This window comes from Balaenoptera acutorostrata, chromosome 13, assembly GCF_949987535.1.
Source record: "Balaenoptera acutorostrata chromosome 13, mBalAcu1.1, whole genome shotgun sequence".
NCBI lineage: Eukaryota > Metazoa > Chordata > Mammalia > Artiodactyla > Balaenopteridae > Balaenoptera > Balaenoptera acutorostrata.
This window is the reverse complement of record NC_080076.1, coordinates 19,612,691-19,635,565: the sequence shown is the minus strand read 5'-3', so window position 1 is coordinate 19,635,565 and position 22,875 is coordinate 19,612,691. Positions and strand designations below refer to the sequence as shown.

General features: G+C 37.8%; 1 protein-coding gene across 17 annotated transcripts in view; it reads right to left on the bottom strand.

The window, feature by feature from the left end:
* Positions 1-22,875, bottom strand: part of TCF4 (transcription factor 4) — a 356,728-nt gene that overhangs the window by 308,547 nt on the left and 25,306 nt on the right. Inside the window, exon 1 of one of the 17 annotated variants that reach the window (XM_057526292.1) lies at positions 2,098-2,149. The exons of the other annotated variants lie outside the window; for them this stretch is intronic. The gene's annotated coding sequence lies outside the window, so the exon portion shown is untranslated. Of the gene's footprint in view, positions 1-2,097; positions 2,150-22,875 lie in introns of those variants that run through there. 17 annotated transcript variants of the gene reach the window in all.

Below are 22,875 nucleotides of genomic sequence, written 5' to 3'. Positions count from 1 at the left end.
TCATTAGTTGAAGGCATTGTAGGAGTTTCAGTATTAAAAATCAGAAGGAAAATGGCTATTAAAATAAACATGCCCTTGGTCTTGGTAATAGAATCTATAGTAATTTCAAGAGAGTAATATTTTACATCTGGAAATGGTCCAATGATCAATGAGAACAAACCAGTAAATCCATAAAAGGATCTCAGTAAAGCATTTTTTTTTAATGTTTCCACTTTCTCAATCTAAGACACATTCTACATAAAACTGTACTTCATACTTTTTAGCAGACTAATCTGGCCCCAATGTAAATGTTAAAGTTGCACTATTTTTCATTATTCATGTTTCAAGTAGTCCCTAGACCTCAAAATTATTTAAACGATTAGTAAGTCCATTTTTTTCCTGCTGTGAAGAACAGAAAAAAATACTACTCTTGAAAGTTCTAGAAATTCAACTCTTCCAATATTCAAAAATGTATTTGTATGTAACAACTGTAAGAATGTGGGAGGCAAGGGAGGGGAGCAACAGTAAGTTCTTAAAACCTCTTTTCCGCTTCAGGCCATAATATCATAGCACTATAGGAACATGGCTACAAAAGAACAGAATTAGAGTGAATATAATTACAGTAACCTAGTGTACCCTAAACATACAAAGACTTTCAAAAACTAGTGACTTTGCAAAAGCATAATTGCAGTCAACACAAAGAATTATTCACACGTAAGTATCAGAAAATATAACATTTATAGTTATTGGAATGCTGCCCCACCATATAAGACCTATGGCAGAATGCTGTATTTGACTCATATTATTGGAATTACCACAAGACAGATTTCCAAAGACTGAGGATATAAGTAATAAATCAATACTTTAAAATTTCTGGGGAGTCTACATTTTGTGTTTTACTGCTGGTACAACTCAAAAAATTTGGACCAGAGCATTCTTTCTTTGTGTCTCCCATCCTGCTTTTGAAAGTACTTCCAGTTTCTGACATGAAAACCTTTAAGAAAAGGCACAGTATTATGGTATCAATTTCTGCAAAAACTGAAAACAAGCTTTCTAGCATTCTGGCCACTACCTTCCTTTCTCAACTGTTTCCTTCCTCTTTTGCCGAGCTTTTTGAATTGTGTGCTGTTAATAATAGGAGATTCTCATGCCCATAAAACAGTGAAAAGTGCGTGTGTGCATGTGTGTATGTGTGTGTTAAGGGGTGGGTCTTTATATTATTAGCTGTAGTGGCCAAAGATCTTAAGAATTTTTAAAAGTTTGCATCATTTAGAAGCTGTGTTTGGAGGGGCTGGTGGGCATTTTGTCACTTGCAGGACAGGTTACTGGATGTCCTTCTTTACCAGCGCCTCCACTTCACCTCCCAGGCTGCTATGAGACTTAGCCAAGAGTGATAAATATTTTAATTCAAGAGAATCCACTGCTCCTATAAGCACATGGTAAGTCACCCAGGTGAGATGGTTATCATGATGGTGGACCCTCATTTGCTAGTCTGGATTTCGAGTCCATACATATGTCTTTAGTTCAAATCAAGAGAAAAAAAGGGCAAAGATGTTAGGAGTGATTTTGTTGCCACTCGCTCATTTGATTTGCACTGCTGGTAAATGCGTATGCTCTGCTTTGCCTCACAGATGTCTACAATAAAATCAATGTGAAGTGTATTCTTGAGGGTTTTCCAGCCCAGCCACAATAATACTGAATGTAGTTCTAGAAGTATAATCTACTAGTCCCCCCCAAATAAGTCTTGATGATGCTTCTAGACCTTCTCACTGGTTGGGGATATTTTCCCTATCCAATAGGACTAGGATCCTTTCAAGGCCCCCTTTTTAAACAGATGGTTATTTATCTTTGCTGTTTGAATATATGAAAACACGTCCTAATGAAGAAGTCTCAATATAACACCACAGTTGGTGCCTGAGCCCGCAGGCTATACAGTAGGAAAGTTTTAAAGGATTTCTTTGATCTCTGGAAGGGATCCCAGATTAGGGTGACAAACTGTCCAGGTTCACCCAGGACTTTTAATGTTGGTCATCCTAGTGCTACACCAGCACCTTACCCTGAATACTAAATTCAAAGTGAAGCAATAGATCAATTATAGCAATGTTGGGCATATCTTACGCAGTGATCCATCAACAAACAGCAGATACAAAGATGGTTTCCTTTATCTTCTCTGGATGTTTACATCTTGTTCTAAGAAGATAACAGGAAGATCTCATAGATTAAAATGAAAGGATGAAGGCTCAATTTTTCTGACAGAAACCCTGTAAGTTCAGAAGTCCATTTCACACTATATTCAGACAAACAAAGCAAATATTGACATAATAACTGAACTTAGAAATGAGAGGGGACTTCTAGTTTCAGCAATATGGTAGTCTGAGGTAAGCCACTCCTCCAAAGAAAAAAAAAAAAAAAGATGTAAGAATCCTGGATAAAATATAATGATGAAAAAAAAAAGTTATGTACCTACTCAAACTCAAAAAATGAAATTCCCAGAAGAAATCCGTAGCCAGAGTGGAAAGCACATAACTGGAAACATTAGCAGATCTATGGGTCCTAAGGGATAAGGGCTGGAGTTTTAATGCTCCCAGAAGGACAGATCCCAGGACTCCTGCATGAAGCCAAGGATTTGGAAAGACTACTGCCTTCAAGTCATTGATTCAAGGAAGTGGCAAGGAAACATGATTCTGGCAAGGGCTCTGGTAGGCAAAGAAAGAGTTGCCTATGAATAATGAAACCTCTAAACATTTTCCATATGTACTTACAGAATCTAGATGCACATTATTTGCATAGTTTGGGAACCCCTGAGCCATAAAATTAATGTAAAAACTGATCCCAGACCAATGAAACTCCTGGGAAACTGGCAGAAGCTAACATAAAACCACTTTGTAAGAACTCTCCTATAACCCAGAACATGAGATTTCCACAGAAAACAAACATCCCAGATGAAGATGAGCTCACAATCAAAAATTAGAAACATACGCAAAGTAATCTACTGCAGAAGAGCCAGCAGAAACACAAAGAAAGATTAGCACCCCAATATCTTGACAAAAGTAATAATTTGAAAGAGACTAACATGTTAACAGAGACATAAAAGTAGGAAAAGAAATCACAGTGAAAGGACAAGTCTGAAATGAAATCAAATAGAACATCAACAAATTAAAAATATAGCCACTGAAATTAGGAACATAGAATTTGGGTTAAACAGCAGATTAGATGCAATGAAAGCTAATTAAACTGAAAAATAGAAGAAATTATGCAGAAATCATTCACTCATTCAACAAATACTTCTATTGTGCATTGTGCCTCCATTCTAAGTGAGTCACTCTTTTAAACAATTGGTATATATTGTTGAACAAAACAAAGACTTTGATCCTAATAGAGCTTACATTCTAGTGGATGAAACAGAAAAGTGAAAAAGGGAGAAAATATAAAATAGATAAAAAGGGAAATAGTATAGAATGAAAAGTTCCAAAATCCTTCCAAGAGGAGTTCCATAAAGGAAACAGAGAGAATGAGGAAGAGGAAACATACAACATCAGTTGAGAAGTTTCCAGAAATTTTGAAAGATACAGAAATCAGAACACTTGAAGAAGCAAAATAAACAAATTTAAAAATAGATGTAGACATATCATGGGAAATTTGTAGAACCCCCAAACAAACAGAACATCTTAAAAACAAACAAGAGAAATTTTCTTCACTAAATAATGATGCTATTTTATCTAACATAAGAGTACATGCATGCTTAATGGGTAGGTACCCAATACAATTTAAGTTTAACTCACGAACTTGATGACATCTATTGTACTTTGACTGGTTACAAACATCTTTACTTATTTGCAAATAAGTAAATGTGCTGATAAATGTTAATTGGCTGGGGAGGATATTTTATGTTATACCATACCACTCCCCCCAGTTTGCCTAATCAAGAGTATAACCATATTTTCTGAGAAATTATGAAACTCATTTTTGCAACAGGTTAGAGAAAATCTTTGCATATGAATTTACCATTCTTCATATGGGCAGGTAGCTATATAAATAAGTCAACAAATATGTCCCTGTTCCACAAGCATTAAGACTGAGACATAAAAATCTCACAACGGAGAAAGCAAAGGAAAGGGTACAACTTCTCTTTCACAAACATCTATTTTATCAATAAACCAGTGTGTTTGGTCTTTCAAGATTTCTTCTATGTACACAGGACTTCATTCATCCTTTCCACTTCAAAAATGCAGTAACTGACTACTCCTTTTAAAGACGATGTCCCATGCTCATTTTGTTCACATTATTTTCCTTAACAGAAAAATATAATACAGCAAAACAAAGAATATATTTTAAGAGTAAGACCCCCACCATTGCTGAGGTCATTGGGTGTGTGCACACGTGTGTGTGTGTGTGTGTGTGTGTGTGTAAGAAATGTATTTCACATAGTGAATTCATGATATGCTATTTGAAGACCACTGAATTCAAAAATGCTACCATGTGAATAATAATAGCAAGACAAAGATCCCTCAATGCCTTCCACAACCATAAAGAAAGAGATAAATTCCTATTAAATGCTCTTTTCTCAATTTTATTATACACATTACTATCTTTAATATCGTTTTAACCTCTATATGGTATTGCAAACTGCATTTTTGGTGTAGTATTCACAGTTTTAGAAGAATTACTTTTTTATGCTATTTATATGCTATCCTAGTTCAGCTAATTCGATCAAAATCACTATAAATTATGAAAGCATAATCATTTTAAATGTGGTAGCCACAAAATATTTAAAAACACAGATAACTATGAGCATACATTGTAGGATTAGACTCTCTTGCTCTGTATCTGAACTGAATAGTCTCAACACATTAAATTCTCTTTTCTTAATAAAAATAATTTTAATGCTACCATATTAGATTTTGGCCCATTATTGAACCTGCCCTTTAAACGCTTCTACACACTATTCTAAGCATATCTCTCAGAAACAAATCAGCTATAAAAGTACATTTTTCAGATTAATCGGTTATATAATTTACAATAAAAATTTAGTTATAGGGGTTTCCCTGGTGGTGCAGTGGTTAAGAATCTGCCTGCCAATGCAGGGGACACGGGTTCGAGCCCTGGTCCGGGAAGATCCCACATGCCGCGGAGGAACTAAGCCCATGCGCCACAACTACTGAGCCTGCGCGTCTGGAGCCTGTGCTCCACAACAAGAGATCCCACTTAGCCACTGTGTACCTTGAAGTAAGTTACTTAAATTCTCTGAACCTCGTTTTTCTGAAATGTAAGATGGGCATAATGCTATCTACAAGATTGGGGTGGATTAAATGAGATTAAATGAGATAATGGACTGTCTTGGCTAATGCCTAGTACATAAGTGCTCAACAAAGATAAGGTTTCCCCTTATCTTATCCAATAAAAATTACCTTTGACAATATACCATGAAAGTAAAATGTTCTCCTTTTCCATTAGAAAGCAGCAGAAATCAGCCATAGTCTGAATTCATCAAACTTGTAAGCTGTTCAACGTCCATTATTCTTTTCTATTATATTTAAGGCACTTAAAATAATCTCCCAGTGATTTATTCTCCTTTTAACTAGATGCAGTAATTAGAATATCTTTTATGATACGGCAGAGTTTTCATTTCAGTCAAGGTGTTACTGTTTTAGAAAGCCACTGTTCACTAAGAATATTACAACCCAGAAACTAACTGCTTTTATTCTCATTTTGAATAGAAGCACAAACACAAAATGAAGAGGATACATAGTAGATTTCTATAGCTGAAAGACGAAAACGCTCAAGCATGCAGAAGCCAATAATTCCCAAAATACCTTTCATGAACTGAAAAACAGATATGTATGTCGCCATGGCATTCGGCAAAATTAATACATTTGAAATTCGGCTTATGTATGAAAAAAAGTTTAAAAAGTATGGTAACTGTTTTTTTTTTTTTCCTTCCCATAATGCTGGCATATAATCCTTTTTTCAAAAAACCAGCTTAATATATATTTCCCAGAAGAAAAAATGAAGAACAGCAAAAAGATCAACATATATTCAGGATCCAGAGTAAATGCAGAAATTCTGTATTATTACTTGTCAGGTGGAGGTTTGCCTCCCAACCATTCTACTGAATAAACTAAGAGCACTGAGTACATGTGTATCAAGATTCCAGCCCGGGCTCTGTCATTAGCTAGCTGGGTTAACCGTGAATAAGTAATTTAATTTCTCTGGGATTCAATTTCCTCAATTGTAAAATGATAACTTCAACAATAATATTTATTAAGCACTTCCTGTGTGCAAGAACTGTTTTAAGTACTCTGTGTATGTTTATTCCATCGTTTAATCCTTACAACATAACTAAGGAGCTGAGTAGCATTATTATCACCCCATTTCCAAGGAAAGGAAACTGAGTCACAGAGGTGTTAAATAACTCATCCTACAGCTGACTCCCCAGATCCGAAGGATTTCTGCCCAACTGCCTCGCCAGGGTGAGGCTTAGATGATATAATTTCTACATCCCTTACAAGAGTAAAATTCCAAGATTCCACATTTTCTCTTCTGAAAACTATTTTTCCCTTCTTACTTCTATAAATTATCTGTTTATCTCCCAGATCTTGCTTTAAGTTTCTTTGGGTCAGATCCTAATTATACATTTTTATGCATACTTACTACAAATGAGGACCCAGTGCTATGAGGATGTTATAAGCATACTCAATGCTTTGTAAGTAAATTCCTAAAAGCAGTAGCTGAATCTTTATGAGGCAGAAATTAATCACCTGTTGCCCAGGGGTCCATAACTTTAGAGAAACCAACATACACATCTATTAGTCAACTCAAAAGATTGGACTTTTTAAGTAAACAAAAAATGATGAGTTCAGCACTCAGCTGATAGAAGAGTTTGGGGATAATATTTAAACGTAAGCGTATTTCTAGAGAACTTCCACAGCAGTTCAGATAAATCAGGCACAGGCCTGTGTTAAACAGAAGTGTGGGTGTGATGCACTCTCAGAGGTCAGAGAGACTCATGATTTTGAGCAGGAACTCTAGAACCAAACTGTTCACCTTCAATTCCAGGCTCAGCCAATTAAAAGCCCAAGACCCAGGGCTTCCCTGGTGGCACAGTGGTTGAGAATCCGCCTGCCAATGCAGGGGACACGGGTTCAAGCCCTGGTCTGGGAAGATCCCACATGCCGCGGAGCAACTAGGCCCGTGAGCCACAACTACTGAGCCTGCGCGTCTGGAGCCTGTGCTCCGCAACAAGAGAGGGCGCGATAGTGAGAGGCCCGCGCACCACGATGAAGAGTGGCCCCCGCTTGCCACAACTAGGGCTTCAGTAGTTGTGGCACGTGGGCTTAGCTACTCCGCGGCATGTGGGATCTTCCCAGACCAGGGATCGAACCTGTGTCCCCTGCATTGGCAGGCAGATTCTTATCCACTGAGCCAGCAGGGAAGTCCATATATACTTTTAATCATGTATGACTGAACAGTTTTGTCTTCCAATCAAGCAACAGGTGCCAAGGAAAATGAACCTTTGCTGTTAAATTCAGGGGTGGATGCTCCCATTCACTTTTTCATTCACCCATTTAGCCAATAATAATTAAATAACTTCTCCAGGCCACACAATCTACCAGGAACAAGGGATACAGTACGATTATGGGAGACATGGGCCCTTCCTCTAAGGAACCTATGCTACAGCAAGACAGACTTTAAAAATAATCTCACCCACAGGTTAATTTTTTCATAACTTAGGAGTTCCATTCAGGAGCGCACATGGCTGACTATCAATTTCTGTTGGCTTCTGAAATCCAACATGACCTCCTATACAAAAAGACATTTAACATTTTTTTTTTATAGTTTTTTTTTTTTAATACTTTATTTATTTTATTTATTTATTTATTTATGACTGTGTTGGGTCTCTTAGTTTTCGTGTGTGGGCTTTCTCTAGTTGCGGCAAGTGGGGGCCACTCTTCATCGCGGTGCGGGGGCCGCTCTTCATCGCGGTGCGCGGGCCTTTTCACTATCGCGGCCCCTCCCGTTGCGGGGCACAGGCTCCAGACGCGCAGGCTCAGTAGTTGTGGCTCACGGGCCCAGTTGCTCCGCGGCATGTGGGATCTTCCCAGACCAGGGCTCGAACCCGTGTCCCCTGCATTGGCAGGCAGATTCTCAGCCACTGCGCCACCAGGGAAGCCCCGACATTTAACATTTTGAAATACAGATGTCAAAACAAGAGTTACTGAATTGAATGTTTAAAAGTAAAAAAGAGTCATGATGAGCAGCTAAAACAGACAACACTATTTTTACTGTATTTGCAAAATCAATGATAAATCAACAAAATATCTTCACTCTAAGCATTTATAATAATAATGAGAATGACTAGGGCACGAGGAGTGGCCCAGTGAGTCTGTGGTGGATTATATTTCTATTTGTTCTTTCGGTTTTTTTTTACTCATAGGAGGAGTCCTGGACAAGGTATAAAGAAGAATCAAAGTCTAACTTCTGGGATTCCACAAATAAGTCCCCCCAAATTAACCAGATGTACAACATGTTCCTATGATCAAGTATCAGCAACAAAAAGTAGGTGAGAAAAATAATAAATGTTCAACTTTGAAGGCTGTAATAATATCACCATTATAATTCATCCCAGTATATCAACACGGGCTTTACATTAACAGCCTTACTTTCAAAAATAGACATAGCACCACCATAACATTTCATACTTTTGGTGTTTGGAAAGAATGTCAGGGAAAGCTCCCAGCACGTGTTTCCATCAATCAGAGTAAGTGAAGAGGGGGAAAATGGAGAAAAAGAAAGAATCAGGGAAAGAAAAGCACAGATCCTACATTGTGTGGGCTGGGGGTGGATCGTGTTCCAGCTCCCGGGCAGAAACATTCTACAAAGTTCCATGCCCATTCCAGACAGACTCCCAACAGCTGTGGAGTCACCAGTACTTTGAAACAGACAGAGCTTTACTACAAATCCACTTTTACAGTTTTGAAACTTCAAACACCTTCCTTGCTGAAACAAGGCAGGCTGTACTGCCATCTAAAAATGTACTTCCATTTAATTGCACTTTTCCTATTCAATGCTATCGGTCTTGTCTTTTTAAAATGTGAAGGTATAAAATAATATTCTATGACAGGATTCCTAAAAGGCTATGGCTGGATGAATTCAAAATCATATTATAAATTATTCTGTGCAAACAATTTCTGTCAGAGCTACATCCGTGCTTATATTTACAATAAAACATTCTGATGGGTTAAGACTGAACTGGCCAGTTGTTTGACAAAATTTATTAAAAATTTCTAGTTGTTCTGACATCCTGTAGATCTAGTCAATATATAGCTATATAGCTAGGCATCTACAACCACCACTGGTGTCTATTTATACACACTGCGTGAGGAATTTAAGGATTAGAATTGCTCCTAAGAAAGGAATTAAAAAAATAAAACAGCTGCAAACTTCCCTAACAAAGCCTTGTCTCCATCTAAATTTTCTAAGACATTTAACATTTCCTAGGCCATCTTTGTGATGCACTTTGAAAGAGTTGGGAGAAAACTTCTGCCCAGGGAAATTCAACTCAGCCAAAAGAGGCTGAAAAACAATGCTATAAAATCCTTGCTTTTGTGACCTGCTGCTCTGGCCCCAGATCTCTCTGGAAAACAAACTGCCATTTGTGCAGTGATTTGGTGATGTAGAAAAACAAGGATGAGGACATAAAATAACAAATCTGTTTTATCAATTTAGACCAGAATTTAAATTCTCATCGAACGTCGTCGCGCTCATCTTCTCTGCCATGCAACTGAGGGGTGAATGAGGGGTGTGACCTCACCAACCCCCACCCCCTACCCCACTGCAAGGACCTAGCGCTCTGCTGTGTATTCAGATGAACCTCTGACTCTGCTCAGTAATCGGAACAAGTCTAAGTGATGCTTAAAAACATGAACGTGTAAAATATAGAATAAGATTTGAAACCCAATTTCTTGAAATAGCAAATGTGTGAACCGATTTGCTGGGCATATTGTACTTAGTTTATTTGAATGATTAACACATGGACTTATTACTTTGTTTTCTGACAACTCTCAAAGGGAATCCCAGGGTGGGGCTGGGCGGGGCGTGGGGGGGGGGTCACTCCCTCTAGGTGGGAATCTTCCTTTAGGCAGTCATCTCTGAGCCATGGTCAGCAACTGAAATGATTTGTAAAATAATTAGATTCTGGGCTTCCCTGGTGGCGCAGCGGTTGAGAATCTGCCTGCCACTGCAGGAGACACGGGTTCGGGCCCTGGACTGGGAAGATCCCACATTCCGGGGAGCAACTAGGCCCGTGAGCCACAACTACTGAGCCTGCGCGTCTGGAGCCTGTGCTCCGCAACAAGAGAGGCCGTGATAGTGAGAGGCCCGCGCACCGCGATGAAGAGTGGCACCCGCTCGCCGCAATTAGAGAAAGTCCTCGCACAGAAACGAAGACCCAACACAGCCATAAATAAATAAATTTAAACTGCATTAAAATAATAATAATAATAATTAGATTCTGCAGCCACAGAGGGATCTTGCCCAGGATTGGAGTCAGAATAATTTATTCTTTCTGGTTCCTGGTGGCATGCTAGCATATGCTGAATGCATTTTGGTCCTGAATGCTTACAAAGTCCTCAATTCTGATTCCTCTTGCTAATCTCGGGAATATCTTTTTTATTCAAACTAAAACTACCTCACCGATTGCGCCTTCCGCCCCTGCAATAAGTTATTAGCTTACCCCTGGCCCAGTTGACTCTTTCAAAAACTAAGAACTATAATCAGAGAATAATCAAGTCCAATAAATCACGTGTTTTTTGAACCTGACCAATACAATACAATCACTATGGAAACAACCTGGTTTCCAGAAGTTAATACTATTCACTGAGGGGCCACTGATAACCGGAATTTTAACTTGAAATACTTGCTGGGATCCAAAGATTCTCCAAGTTAGAGTTTTCTAGAAATCTTACTCTATCTTCTCTTAAACACGCGTCAAGACACTCTTTCCTAAGTTGTATTTTTTAAAGTGTATAAAACAAAATAAGCTGACTGCTACAAGAGAAAAACTATTTTAATACTTTGTTTCCTCTTACTTGGTAGCACCCAACTTGGTTGCTATTTTCTCTAACTTCAATACTCAAAAACTTGTTTTTCTGGATTCCTCAAAGTCCCTGATTTCATATGAAGTAAAACATGGGTCCCTTTGTCATGCCAGACTATTTATCCCGGTTTCTGACCCCTTGTGTTACCTCTAACACTATGTTATCCCCCTGTTGATGAGGACCATGTCACTCAGTGGTGGTAGGTTACCAAGCTGTAGTAATTTGGTAGGCACAAATATTTCCGTTACAGCATCTTCTCTGGTGAAATTACACAGGCCAGAAATTTGGTCTTGTGTGTGTGCAGTAAAGTGCCACGTATACTGACTGTGTTATATAAATAATGAAAATTAAATTACAGGATTTTAGGGACACATTCCAAACAATCCATTTTACTGCCAACTACACTGGGCTCATGACCAGCTGTGGAGAAAAGAATGTCCCCCTCCTCTTAAATCTTTATGTATCCATTTTCACTGATTCCAATAAAAAATGGATTGAGTCAGGTATCCATTATGTCCAACTTTCTAAAATATCCAAACCATAATCATTACGGGCATCTCAAAAAACCTCTCTGTTTAATGTTTAGTGCTGCATGGTACTGAATGAAATGTCCATTTTTTCCTCACTTCCATGTGACCAAAATGCCAACACCAAAAGCATCTTCTTTATGTTACTCTTTGAAACACTTTGAAAAACATTTCTCCCCCTCCATGATGGGGCACATAAAATCAATCATAGCTAACGCTGCTAGTGTTATTTTTTTTTAAATATGTAGCACTGCAGACAGTGCTCTATATGGATTAGCTTATTTGGTCCTCACAAATCCATGAAGGGGACGCTATTACTCTTGCCATTTTACAGATGAGCAAACTGAGACTCAGAGAGGTAGATTAACTTTTCCAAAGTCACACAGCTGGCGAATGACAGAGCCAGGGTTCAGACTTTACAGTCTAACTCTGGAACATAGCCTCCTAACCTCTATTATGTCTCCTCTAACCTGTGTGAAGTACAGTCACAGTACTCATGTGTCCCACCTCCACCAGAAACTTGCAATGTTCCTTTTGGCTCTTTATGGCTCTTTATCTCTGAGGTGGCGTCTTTCACTGTCTCCCCTGCACACGAATTAACCTAGGAATTCACACTTGCCAAGTCACTTTCCTCAACTTATTTAAAATATACCTCAGAATATATCATCCTCCTCAAAAGCCTAGGGAAAGATAAGGTGAGGGAAATCAGATTCAAAAGAAAAAGCACAAAGAAAAAAACAAACTCAACTTCTGACTTCTACTTTTCCTGGTAAGACAGGAAAAACTGTATATTTTCTATGCTAAATTAGTCCTAGAGCGTTAGACTAAACAACATCAAATGGCAATCACCACGTTCAGTCAGCTCTCAGGAAGTTCGCGGTGACACAGAAATATCTGAAATTCAAAGGTAATTCTTTAACACACTTGACTTCAACAACCATTCCGCTGATGGCTTTGTACGTGCAAAGACTCCTCTGCTTAGCTCTTTCAAATATCTTAATTCCATTTGATCTAGCACCTCTATTTGTATGTACCTATGTCTCCAACCATGTTCACAAAGCTTTGTGAGGTCAGGAACTATTCTGTGTCCATCTTTTGACCCCTCACAAACACTAGCAGAGTGACTTACACTAGTTCACACAGAAATGATGGTTAAAATTCAATTAAACAGGATTTCTGTTACATGAACTTAGCTTATCAATAAAATTAAGGTCACTAATATCTTATAATTAATTTAGGTTTAATCCTGACATTTATGACATGGGAAGGACTTTCCAACTATCTTAGAAAATTAGTTACTACACTTCTTTGTCAGCCCCAGGATGAATTCACTTTAAAATAGATTAATTACTGGCTGATGCCTATGTTTCAAATTGCAAAGAAGCATTTCTTAAGGAATTTCATTCATGTAGCTAATACCACCTTACAGTAGTCAGGTTTTTTTTTTTTTTCTTTTTTTAAATCACCAAGAAGAGAAAAGTGCAGGTCGCAGAACATGCCAGGGCTAAACCCAAAAATGATGCAGAAATGAAACATACTGTACCAATAACACTGTTTTTTTTTTTCCATTACAGTTTTTTTGTGTGTGGAATAAATTAATGTTTTTTTTAATTTTTTAAAATTTTTATTGGAATATAGTTGCTTTACAATGTTGTGTTAGTTTCTACTGTACAGCAAAATGAATCAGCTATACGTATACATATATCCCCTCTTTTTTGGATTTCCTTCCCATTTAGGTCAGCACAGAGCACTAGAGTTTCCTGTGCTATACAGAAGGTTCCATTAGTTTTCTATTTTATACATAGTATCAATAGTGTAACACTGTTTTTATACATCGCTTAATGGGCAAAATGCCACTAACTGGATGGCTGCCATTCAATTGTCAGGCACTCCTGCCATCACCAACAGCTGCAGAAGCCCCAGTCTGAACCGCAGCCTCTCCACTGAAGCTCATTTCAGCCATTGTTACTCATAATATGATCTAAAGGAACACTTACAGGATCTCATAGAAAGTTTAAATGTTGTTTGATGAGCGTCATTAGATATTTAAATCAGAAATGAATAGCACAGCAAGAGAAGCAATCACAGCGCGGTAAAGTAGAGCACAAAACTTCCAGGGTATTCTCTTCACATATTTGCACTCATGTATGTCATACTAAGAACACGAACCGCAGAGGGAGGAAAAAAAACATAGGTGTCAAATCCTGTTTCAGGTATAGACACATATGGATGGGGGTGTGTGTGTGTTTATACACACATATATATTCCCCTCCCCACCCAAAGAACTTCCACTATTTAGTAACTCAATAAAAGCGTTTCATATGAAAAGGCATGGATCATTTTTACAAGAGGAACTCAGACATCAGTAAAATTCCACCTTTGCCATCAACCAAAGTATTTGAATAATTTGGAAGAAAATAACATTACATGTGGCAGTCACTTAACGTCCTCTTTTGGTGGTTTTGTTGTCTGGACTTCATTCGTGCAACAATGTTTAAATCTAATAAAGCCTTAAGATCAAGACTCCCCCGGTATTTAATAGGAGAGAAGGCAGAACGGCACGGAATGAACGACGACTGCGACTTCTGTAAAAAACCCTTCCATCCCCAAGAGCACTGCTTTAAAACTGCTTTTTCCATCCGGGTAAACAGAAAGGGTACCCAGGAATACACAGTGAGATGGGATGAACATCATACATCAGACGTCTTCCTGAGCTTCAGCTGCATGGCTATTTTTTGTACCAGCATGCAACTAAATTTCAGGTCTTGGGTGGCAACTTTCAGCCAAGTCCCCAAGCTCCTTGTGTTTATGTATTTACTGTCTTTAGTTTGGGTGGAAAAGTTTACAAAGCTCTCCAGGCCACTGTGTACATAGTGGATCAGAAGACATCAAGAATGAGAATATGGTGTATCATCATATTCAAGGCTTTCAGGGTAGTGAAGCAAGTGGCTGCTCTCAGCATATGCAGATGATATAAAAGACTTAAAAGCTGTATTAAATATGGAAGTCTTCGAATCAGCCTCACAGAGCCCTAGGATGTTATAACATTAGACTATAACAAGCCCAACCAATGGAATCCACATTTTCCATTTAACTTTATTTTGAGAGAAATAAAGACAAAAGAGAGAGATGATATTCTGAGCAGAAAGAAGGCAGAAAGGCAGGAAGGAAGAAAGGAAAGAAGGAAGGGAAGAGGAAAGAAGAGAGGGAGGGAGGAGAGGGGAGGGAGGAAAAGAAGGAAGAAGGAAAGAGGGAATAAAGGGCGGAAAGTCATACCAAAGTATATTAATGTCGTATTATTAAACAAATTTTTGGAAATCCACATTTAATCGAAAATTATGATTAGCTGGTAAATAGTTCTAAAATCATCTAAATGCAAAAGAAAAATATAAAGTGGCTCAGAATTTTTAAAAAGGTTTCTAGAACAGCTTTAACAAGTGAAACCTAAGGTCAGCACAGTATACTGAGAAGACAGAGTCCTAATTCCACTTTAAAGGATTACAAATGTTACACATTAGACTCTTGTGGATAATGCAATTACCTTCTCTACTTAACTATCTCAGTAAAATTTAGTATGTGCTTTTTCTACTCTTTTAATGTTAATGTGGAATAAGGTTGAGGGGAGAAAGCAGAACATCTATCTGAGTAAGCAGGAAAACTGTTACAGGGTATATTGCTGGTTTTTTAAAAAAGGGTACACATTGAATTCGACTTCCCTACAAATTCTACCCTGGCCATAGTCAGTGAAAGTAATAGTGTCTCCCTCTGGGATCCTATGGCGTTTGAAATTCTTACATTTTTTTTTCTATTCTGCCTGATATTATATTCATGTGTTCTCCACTTTAAATTAGGCAAGTTACTTATAAAATCTCTCAGAACATGATTTCTTGTTTGTAAGACTGAAATAAGCTACTTTAGAGGATCTAAAAGGATTAAAAATATATTTGTGAAAGTACCTAGAAGTTCAATGAAAAACAGTTATCATCACATTCTGCTTTGAAGGCACAAAGCAGGGTGGCCATGTGCAGTGCTGCAAGCACACCTCCAGGGGGCGCCATGCAGTGGCCAGGGCACCACCAAGAAGCTAAACATCTTTCCCAGGCCCCCGAACAGCCCTTCACACACATTTATTCCTCGACAATGGTTTGTGAAACCAAAGTGAATTCTAAAAAAAAAGAAGGAAACTAAACCAAAACATTGATACAGAACAGTTAGCCAACAACTAGCAGAGGCTGCCTATTAACCCAAAAGTCTGATGAGTGACAGGGATCAACTGCAGCATGTTTCTTTCCCTTTCTTCGTTCAATTCAAAAATACTTTGGCTTGATATCTTTTTTTTTTTCTTTTTTTCTTTTGGCTGCGTTGGGTCTTCGTTGCCGTGCGCAGATTTTCTCTAGTTGCAGCGAGGGGGTGGGCTGCTCTTCGTTGCGGTGCGCGGGCTTCTCATTGTCGTGGCTTCTCTTGTTGCGGAGCACGGGCTCTAGGCACGCGGGCTTCAGTAGTTGTGGCATGCGGGCTTCAGTAGTTGTGGCTCGCGGGCTCTAGAGCACAGGCTCAGTAGTTGTGGCACACGGGCTTAGTTGCTCCACGGCATGTGGGATCTTCCCAACCCAGGGCTTGAACCCATGTCCCCTGCATTGGCAGGCGGATTCTTAACTACTGTGCCACCAGGGAAGTCCCTGGCTCGATATCTTAACTGCAGGTAATTTTTTCCCGACGCATACTCATACTTCGATTATGTTCAAATCATTCAAAAGGAAAAAGATGTGTTGAAGCTCTAGCTCTCCTTCACGTTTCTTTTCCAAACAATATCTTGTCCTTTCACTGAACTTTAGAGGCAAGTGATTGACTAAATCAATCAGCCTGTGTTCTTGGGTTAACCATAATTTGTTAAACCTGGAAACACAACTCACAAAACGCAACCTGTAAAAACGTGCAAACATCATCCCATAAATGAAACAATTCAAACACTAAAAAGAAAGCTACCTATCCAGCCAGCAAAAGCCATCAGTTTGACTACCTGAGCTAGATGGAACTCTCCAGCCGACTGAGAAATTTTCAGATTAATTTGGTCACTAGTGTATCCATATACGCAGGGCACAAAACACTAATTCAACTTAGATGGGTAGAAATCATACACTGGTAACATTTTCAGAAACTTGACTTTTATCTAACAGAAAAATATTGGGGGTGGAGAGCTGATTTGTCATTATTAATGTTGCAGATTTGCGGAAAGGATGAAGTACACTGAACAAAATGCAGCTCCTCTACAACCTGCCCACTGAATATTTTATGTATATTGTATGCGTTCCCATAAAAAAAAAAACAAAACTGTTGTTATCCAACTCCTACAACTGCCAGAATGAAAGCTATAAAACTCTCAGTTGAAACTGAGGTAGAGAAAAGTCCCTAATTCTTCCTTCTCAATATGTTATATCAAATGTCTTTTAGTAACTACATTAGAAGGCAATTACAGCTTAATAGCTGTCTAAATCCATTATCAGTGTACATTTAACCTTTCAATATTTAAAGATAATATTTAATTTGAGCAAATTAATGGACTGCCTGTGAGACCAAATACATCTATTTAGTCTTTCTGGTTTTCCATCAACGATATTTCTCTTTAGAGATTGGGTCTTGTGACAACAAGTCTGGTAAAAATGGAGTTCTTTCTATTTGTAGTTTAAACAGATATTAATAAATGAGAGGCCAACCTAACCCCAAATGAGAAGTAATGTCCTTATTAACTGCACGTGTCTTCTATCATTAACAACGCTGCTTTTAATTCTCTGCAGATTAATTTGTATCATTAATAGTTAAGTGAGCTTATATACCTTTATCTTTCAGTGTGGTTTTTTTTTTTTCAAATTCCAAATTGTTTAATCTCTTTGACTTTAAAAGGATTGGGTGGTTTTCCAGAACAGCACTTTTTTCCACAATTTGCCCTGTATTTCACATCCCTGTTCAAGAATAATAATGTTTAAGAACTATGATAATGGCTTTAGTGCTCTGTTATATTTTCAGAGACGAGATCAATCAGCAAAAACACCACTGTAAAAAGAATGCAGCATAATTTCCCAACATTATATTAATAAATGCAAATAATTAAGATATTAACAACAGCAGGTCTTCAGCTATCAATAAGCAAAAGCAAATTCTCCAACTGAACAGTTTGATGTTTTAAGGACTATGGTATTAAGAATTTCAAGGTGAACCTTTTTTTCCATAGTAAAATGAATACATCCATATTACCTTTCTTTTCTTAAATAAAGGTTAAAATCAATCACATTTCTAATTAAAATAAAATTACTAAATCATCACATTTCATTACTGTTAATGCAAGTACATTAGCACCTAGAAATCTGGAAAAAGAGAATTTTGTTGACATCGTAGTCACATTTTGACAGGTTAAAATAATTCCAGTGTGAGTAAAGTACTTTAAAAATAACTTAAAATGTAGCTTGTCCACAGCACTTACTGCTCCCATTCCCAACAATGGAAGTTCCCGTGGTCCCTGAATCCAGGAACAAGTTCGTCACCATGCAAGAGTACCTTCCTCTGTCACACCCAACTCCTAATAATGCATCTCCCACCTTCTAAGACCACTGGATCAACCAAACCACATGTTATGCAAATGTACAATTCTGTCAGCAGAGGTCATGGAGAGGATGTGACACCGGTTGACCCGTGAGCTGGACACCAGCAACCGGGCAATTGGAGGCTCCTCACCCCCTCCCTGTCCTTGGAATGGACGATTTGCACATTATTCCCATAGCCAGAGCTGTTTCAAGGACATAGCCTTGAGAGAGTGAGGTGATGTTTGGACTGAACCCCATTAAGGGCTCTATATAAACTTTTGAGATTCTGGAGGGCAGGTGCAGAAATCTACTTGTCTTGTAGCCGCTCAAGACAAGCCTCGTATGTGAGTTGCCTTGCTTATTACACCTGCCACCTACCAATCTGGAGTGACCTGACTCTTTCTTCCATCTCTCCTTGCCCTCCATGTGCAGGGGCCAGTTTGCACACCAACAAATTTCTGTTTAAGTCCAACAGTTTTCCTCCGTAAATTCTATCTTGAGTCTGCTTTTTAATACGGCCATAGTATTTTTAAACATCAATGTTTTAGAGTAAACACAAATCTATGTTTTAGAATATCCAATATGTTTAAGTCACCCCAAAACTAACGTGAGAAGATGACCAAACAAATAGGAGTATATAATGATGACTGCACTCTTAATTGCATTTATTTAATTTCTTATATTTTATGGTTAGAATTCTGAACAAAACAATCTTTAAAATGCTTGTAACTGTCACCAAATTTTTTTGTTTAGTGTTTTAAAAATCTAAATATAGTTAGAGAAAATATCTGTACATGGTTCAAGACTCAAAGTAATACGAAAGTTATACATTTGGAAGTCTCATCCCCACCATGCTGTTCTTTACTCCCTCTTCAACCATCCCCGGGTAACCACTTTGTTTCTTGTGTTTTTTTTAATGCAGGTACAGCAAAATATAAGTGTATATTCCTATTTTCACCCCTTTCACGTAAAAGGTAAATTGCCAATTTCTACACTGACGTGTCCAGACTGACCTATCACTTTAAATGGGAATATTTTTAGAAGTATATGAGCTGGCAGAAACATAATTTTCCAACAAAAATGCAGAGGTTCCATATCAACCACAGTCATGTTTGTGTAACTGCCCAATATCTTCCAAATCCGAACACGTAGGAAAATCTTCATTAATCCAGCAAAAAGCTGACTTACTATTGGAAGTCTAAATTGGAATATTTTGAGTGTAGTTTTCCCATTTAAACCTTACTAATTTCAATCACAGATTATAAAACTGGAAGGTAATCAAGTAAAGATAATTTAAAATAGACCTCTATAGTTATATGTCTATATCAACAAAATAATCCAGAATTATTTATTCCCATACTAAACCTAAGTATTTCTCAAAGAGAAAATTAACATTAGAGTCACCCGTTCTTAGGTTACAATATGTGTATGGATAAGCCTGAAATTGAAGGATGTCCTTTTTTCTTTCTTAGTAAATGATCTTAGGCCAACCAAAACAAGAATTAAATATTCATGCATTAAAAACCAGATTGTTATTGTTGTTACTGTTTTTAAGCAAAGTTTCCATCGAAAGAGATAAAGCCAAGGGATTTCTCTTTGGAAGGTCATGACCAGGCTTTATTCTCATTATTCATTAAAGTAACTTAAACGAATTCTAGTCTATTCCTATTCCCAGACTATGAGAATTGGTTGCCCACCTGAGTCTTAATGGTAGGTAGGAACAGATAGGGCTAAAGAAGAAGCATAATGTTTTGAGAAGGATGGCAGCAAATTCATTGAATAGAGATTTCTGGATAAGTAAAAAGTATGTGTCATATATATTTCCCCCTTAAAAAAATTAGCATCATCAAAGCAACTACACCACATGCCAAACACCAGGCATTCAACGATGAGCCCGGCAACATCAAAGCCAAAGAGAATGAGTTCCCCAAAGCAAAAGAAAAAAGTAATTGTTAGACTTCCGCTTGTGGCCATCAGAAATGTTACCTTAACTTGGCCTTAATGACCTATAATCACTTTTAGCATATGGCTTTTAAGACTGCTATTATTCAGCTTGATCTACGGATATAATGAAGCAGAGCACAACTGTGGGTATAATTAAAATAAGTTCCTGTAAAAGTGGAATATGTAGTACGTTGCTAATGTGTAAATGACTAAATAACTTAATTAGGTGAAATGAAGTGCACTTATAACCACAGATACTTAAACCGAATCACGATAATGTTGTGTATATGAATATATTTTTTAAAAAATGTTTATTAACCAAACAGTAGGGCAAAGAAATACAAAAGGAACGGGACCTATAAAATTAACACTGGCTAACATTGGCTCCTAAACATAAACTGATAAAACAAAACCAAAATTATTTCTAGATATCAAAAATAAAAATAGTCACAGGATTTTGTTTCTCTTAAAAAAAAAAGAGCTGATTTGGGTAGCAATTAAATGTAAGAATGACCTAGTACCTTGATTTTGGCTCCAAAGTTTTATTTTGGATACATATTCTCTTTTATTTTGATAATTGAAGGATTTGGGGGGACAGAGAGGGATGAAGGCTAAATTCTTCATACATAGCCTGAGTTAAAGTTATGCTAGAGGGTGGTTTCGTAAAAAAAATAATAATAATAAATAAATAAACCTGTTGTTGTTCTGGGTTTTGCCATTCCATAAGTGCGAATAAACATGACACATGATTATGTGGAAGCACCTTTCTGGTTGTACCAGGAAAAAACATGGATGTTCAAATTCACCCAAAAAGGCTGCTCCCTGAAGCAAGATAAAGCAGCAGACAAGCACAGAGGGAAAAGAGTGTGAAGTGCACATGTGGGGCCTTGGTTCAAAACACAGCTGCTGGATCTAATTTTAGGCCAACTGGCCTTGTCAGTGTCTCTTAACAAGGAAAATTTCCCCACTGAATATTAGAAGCTGTAAAAAGGAAAAAAAAAAGTACATAATAATATTCATTAGTTAACTTATCTCCATCTTTGCCACTGTTTTATACAGAAAATATGTACTGCAACCTATCACTGAGAGAAGCTGAGCCAGGGCCAGGAAGGGTATTTCAGGTAAGGAAGTTTTATTCCAAAGAAACCACCCATGAAGATCCGGAAATACATGGGCCCACATAGACGCTGATGCAGCCAATAACGCAAGACTATTCGTACGTTCGATAAAGGAATTCAAGTACTTGTGAGCGCGCCATCTCTGAACGTCCATAAACGAAATCATGGATGTTTCACAATTGCTAACATTTATTGAGCTCTTACTGTGTGTAAGCCCAGGGCTTGGGGTTGTACTTGGACGGGTTCATTCGACCCTCACAACTCTATGGGGTGGGTTCTATGAGTAGTACCATCTTCCAGATGAGGAAATTCTACGGAAAGTGATATCATCTCTTCAGCACTTAGGTGACTGAGGTGTGTGGATATTTACCAGTAAGAAGTCTTGTCTGATTCTGCTTACCCATCTCTTCAAGGGAATTATAAAAGTTTCAGCACAATCTCATATACTCCCAGATCCTTCAGGAAATGAAGTAAAAAACTTGAAGTTTATTGAGAGCATTTGCTGCCACCATCAAGCAGGGCAATGAAGCATTTGTCTATTAATGTATGTTACCTCCCTATATTCTTCCAGAGGGAAGCACATAGAAATGTTCATAATGTTCTAACATGATCTCTAGATCCTTAGTCTCAAAATTGTATGCAAAGTATTGATTTTCCTACGGAAAAGTGTCCTATCTTTTACCAGGTTCCCAAAGCATTCTGTAGCTCCAAAAATGTTCAGATTCCCTCACCTTCACTCCCTGACCGGGGCCAAACCTTGAGCATCACATGCCCCACGTGCTCTCAATACTCCATTTCTAGTTTCAGAGAACTACCTGTGATGTGCAAAGTTCACAAAGGCACAGACCTTCTGTCTAGAGATTCCCCACTCATCCTTCAAGGCCCAACAGACATGGCAGTCTTGATGAAGATCCTTTTGCATTCATCTCTACTCCAGCAATTCTGATTTCCTAGTGGTCCCTATACATACACGCTTCTAAAGGAGAATTTATCATACAGTCAGATAATATTTTGTGTAGATGCTCATCTCTCTCAATGTGAGCTCCTTGAAATCAAGAACTATGTTATTTATCACCATTTTTACTACCTCAAGCATTCAACACAGTCCCTCACATATAGTGAGGGGTCAATAAGTTTGCTAAATTAATCAATAAATGAATATATAAACAAAATAGTATAAAAATTATCAGTTAATGACTCTGTATCTAAGAAGGTACTATATGATACAAAATTCAGTCTTTGCCCATAATGATTTTCAAACCTAATACTTATTGACTGATCAATTTACATCCATCCTAGTTCCACAAAGAACCTGATCTACTCCTTACAAAATTCTCTCCAACGATGATTTTTTGACAACTTTCTTCTTTTTTAGCTTGTGCTTTAATTTTTAAATAGTTTGTTCTGTTTATAAAAGTAATACATGCTCACTATTATGATATCATTATGTATATCCAGTACATAAAAATCTAAAGAAAACATATATCGCTCATACAAGAAAATATGTGACTGTCCCACTTTTCAAATGGACAAATGTACTCTGAGATTTAAAGTGAGTTGTTCAAGATCACAGAGCTAATAATGGAGAAGGCTGGGAGTAGAAGTCCATCCTATCTTACATGTAGGTCTAAAA